At 34.9% G+C, this 4,065-nt stretch overlaps 1 protein-coding gene across 1 annotated transcript in view; it reads left to right on the top strand.

Annotated features, from left to right (window-relative positions):
• Positions 1-1,334: 1,334 nt before the first annotated feature.
• The window catches only part of LOC118746549 (transcription initiation factor TFIID subunit 11-like), a gene marked incomplete in the record, with an annotated part of 121,739 nt that continues 119,008 nt past the window's right edge, over positions 1,335-4,065 (top strand). The window contains 1 exon segment of the mRNA XM_036480394.1: positions 1,335-1,687.

The following is a 4,065-nucleotide window of genomic DNA, read 5'->3' as shown; positions in this document are numbered from 1 at the left end:
GCCTGCTGCAATGGATCGGCTCTACCTGATTCGGCTTTTAATGTGCAATTGCAAACATTACAGCAAGCCTCGTAACCTCAAGTGTTTACACAACCAGCCTTTGAACACGGGATCCTTAGTCCAAGAATCCAAAAAAAATCTTTTGAAGCAACTGCAGCAAATCACAAAGATTGTAAAGATTTATTAAGAAAATAATTCAAAATCAGTTCTTCTCGCAAGATTTAGTAACAAAGAAAAATTACTGGGAAGTTAGAAAACGTAATTTTTTACACAAAAAACGTCCAAACGTCAACAGGATACAAAATGTTAAAAACGTCAACCTGGCAACGCTGCTTACCATATCTGTTTTACGATCACTCTCACTTAAATATATGTACATACACACATACTTACTCAAACCTCTTTTTATTAATTGAGTAGTACACTTTTAAATGTCAGGTGAATTCGAGTACCTTCAGCAACTCAGCTGTTTGACTTGGACGTCAGTTCGCTGATTATGTTACCTTGACGTAGAAGCGCAAACACATTTAGTTAGTTAAGCAGACAGTTGAGCCAAGTTAACCCAACCAAGACGCGATCTGTAGTAAGCGTGTAATACATAGTACATTGTATACATATGTCAATATGCTTGCAGTCGTACATATTTAGGTTTGGAGGCGTTCCAAGCATGCAGCGTGAAGTATTTAGTACTTGATAGGTATTATTTTGCGCGTTTTGAATCAGCTGTGCGCTATTATAAATAAAGGCAGCAAACACTCTGACATATGAGATACTCACGCAATTACACCTTTATATGTACATAAATACATTTTCATATGGTGAGCGGGTTGTTCGCTCGATCATTTGTTGACGTTATGCCTCGAACATCAAACTGAACATGACTTTTATTAGGCGTTGTGTGACTCAGTTAGTAGCTAAACGTATTTTGGTAGTAGCAAACCGAATGCACGCAATTTAAAGTTATCATTATTATTATTTATACATAGTATGTACATAAGTGCAAACGTTTGTGTATTGAAAAATTGTGTATTAACGGAAGCTAGTAGGTTTTGTTATAACGGCAACGGCTATTGCATAAGCAAAGTGAATGGTCAATGATTAGAAGGGTTTGAAAGGAAGTAAACACCTTAATTAGTAGAAATTATATTCTAAATGTGCATACATACATACGTACATACATATGCGTACATGTACATACATACATGTTTGTAGTATAAGTGCAGAAATCTTTGAAAGCGATTTTGTGAAAAATGTATTCATTCCAAAATGAATTGGAAATAAAACAAGGCAAATATTATAAAGGTCATGTGAGTGCCGGTAGCGCCAATATCAGTGAGATCAGTGAGAATACTAGTATTTTATAAATGTTTACATTTGCATACAGATGCACGTACACAAATTATGTGAATACTGCGAATAAATAACTATTTGATTAAAAACTATTAAATGCGTTTCTATGTGAATCTAAGAGAGAATAAAATATTTTTGTGTAAAAAAATCTACGTACTTGCCTTCGCTTACATATTACATACATATATATGTGCTTTAATAAATAATGCAAAATAATATTTAAAAAATCGAATTGCTTACCTCAAAACTCTGGAATGCTGCAAATTAAACCCTGATAAGATAAGGAGCAAAGAACGTAATAAACGACATCAACATATTTTAAGCGAAGCGAAAGCTAGGTGAGTTATTTTCATATAAAAAACAGCGCTTTTATTTCCTGCCTGTTAGTAATTAATTTAACTGTTTCTTTAAATTTCATTGTTATTTACACTCTTGAAACTTCTCCGCCGCATTAGCTTACACCTGTTTGCCTTCGAAAAGCCAGGCGAGCAAGTGCCTAAGCTTATGCAGAATTTACATTAGACGGGGTTGGTTTCCATATAAACAAAAAGTTTAAATTTACTTGAAAACAGCCAAAATTAAAATTTCTTCTTAAATTTTTTTATGACTTGATTTCAAAGTTTATATATCACTTAAAATATATTTTTAAGAAATAGTATTAATATTTTTGCGCTTTTTGCTAGGTGTTTGGCCGCGCTTTCCCCCCAATTTGTGATGTGCGTCTTGATGTTGTTACACAAATGTAGGGACCTAAAGTTTTACGCCAGCTCCAAACGGAAAACGGATTTTCATGAGAAGCTGTTTCATGGCAGAAATACACTGGGAGGTTTGCCATTGCCTGCTGAGGGGCGACCGCTATTAGAAAAAAACTAAAGTTTTTTTTTTTAAGTTGGTCGAAAACTGGGCACAAACCCAGCGCTGCGGAATGGTAGTGAGCACTGCTAACCGCTACACTACAGCGGCCGAAGAGTAGAAATATATTTATTAAAATTTGGTAAACTAAGGGTTTCTCTAGGTCGACAGGAACTTAGATGAGTGTTTAGTACTTATAAATATTCCCTTTAGCGATATATTATCTGTTGAAGACGGGTTTGTTGTTCTTATGACTCACCAAGAAATTCAATTTTTATGCCTCTAACTCCCTTAAAGTAAGCTTTCGAGTTAGGGGGGTTTAACTCCCAATCTTTTTGAGTGACCCAATCTAATATACATATATAAATACATAGATCATACTTCTACCTTAAGTGCATAGTTATAATAAAATATATTCAATTCTTTGAATATTAATTTGAAACAATTGAAGTCCCACAAGTTGCATTACACTCTGCCGTCAGCAGCTGTCAGTGATATTGACAACAAATTGTCGTTAGGGCTTGCCGTGCGTTTATATGATACATATTAGAGATGAGACGCGGGATTTCGGGATTTACGTTTGAAAAACATACTAAAAGTCTGACATATGTACATAGTTAATATAGAGGTGTTTTATAATCTTCCTTGCGAATAAATACTAAGTGTACGATAACTTTTTAACCGCTATACCGTTAGAAGTTTTTGGATTATCCATAAGTGCATATATATTTATATCTATGTTTACATATATAATTCATTTATGTTTGTATCTAGGTATGCACGGGGCTGTGTCCGAAACCGTTTGACCGATAATAACCATATTTTGCACACCTAGTGCAAACATCTCAAGACCATAGGGTTAAAACAAAAAGGGGATGTGGCACCTCAAATACATATTGAAACTTTCATAATTCATAAATATGTATATATATATTGGCATCTTCCATAAAAGCTTTTAACTTTACCCACTTACCGATATGTATTTCGACCCGCTGAATCCGAATCTGAGGTCTGTTTGACTCGCACACCCTGAAAATTTCTAGTAAATTGCGAAAAGTTATGCCATATTCGGATTCAGGGGTCGAAGGCAGGTCGAAATATTTAGGTAGGGTACTGGAATTCAGATTTAATGGAAAAGGAGCCGCGCAAATTCCGATATGATTTTAAATTCTCATAATGCATACATCTGGAAGCATTTATCTAGAATACTGAGATGTGGTATTATATCAATGCAACGTTACGGGATTATAGTTTAAATATCTACACCAGGCGTGTGAACGTCAACTCCCGGAAAGTTATACGGCCACTCGGCATATATCTGGAATCATTTTAAGCCAAATTTAGAAGGATTGGTATATTTAACACTAACATAACAAAGTCAACCGTGTAGACGAAATTTTTTAATTCTACATATAATTTATTAACGAGCTAAGCTTCAAGCAGCCATCTCTAACACAAATCTACTTCTTAGTTTGTACTTTAGAGCTGACTTAAATCAAGTTACAAATGTTGAGACAATAGGTATGCACTTGGTGATATCAAATTTAACTGCATACCCTTTTACGCTCTAATTTGCAATGAAATTGCTTGGTTTTCAAGCGCGCCACGCTTATGAGTTACAACCAGACCAAATGATATACTAAAGAAAAATATGATATTAAAAAAATCTGCAAGCATGACAACACTTTTTTGTTTACCACCTGAAGTATGAATCTATGTATGTATGAATGCAGTGACGTAGCCAAGATTTGGCGAAGGGGGGGGGGGAGATTATTTGCATCGATAACTTAAAGTTGTGATACACAATGGCTAGAGGCGTCGCCTGTGGGCATTCTTTCATATATGTATGTATGTGCCATTTTT

This window comes from Rhagoletis pomonella, unplaced genomic scaffold (genome assembly GCF_013731165.1).
Source record: "Rhagoletis pomonella isolate Grant_MI unplaced genomic scaffold, Rhpom_1.0 Rhpom_scaffold_00010, whole genome shotgun sequence".
NCBI classification, from domain to species: Eukaryota; Metazoa; Arthropoda; class Insecta; order Diptera; family Tephritidae; genus Rhagoletis; species Rhagoletis pomonella.
This window is presented reverse-complemented; position numbering and strand designations above follow the sequence as displayed.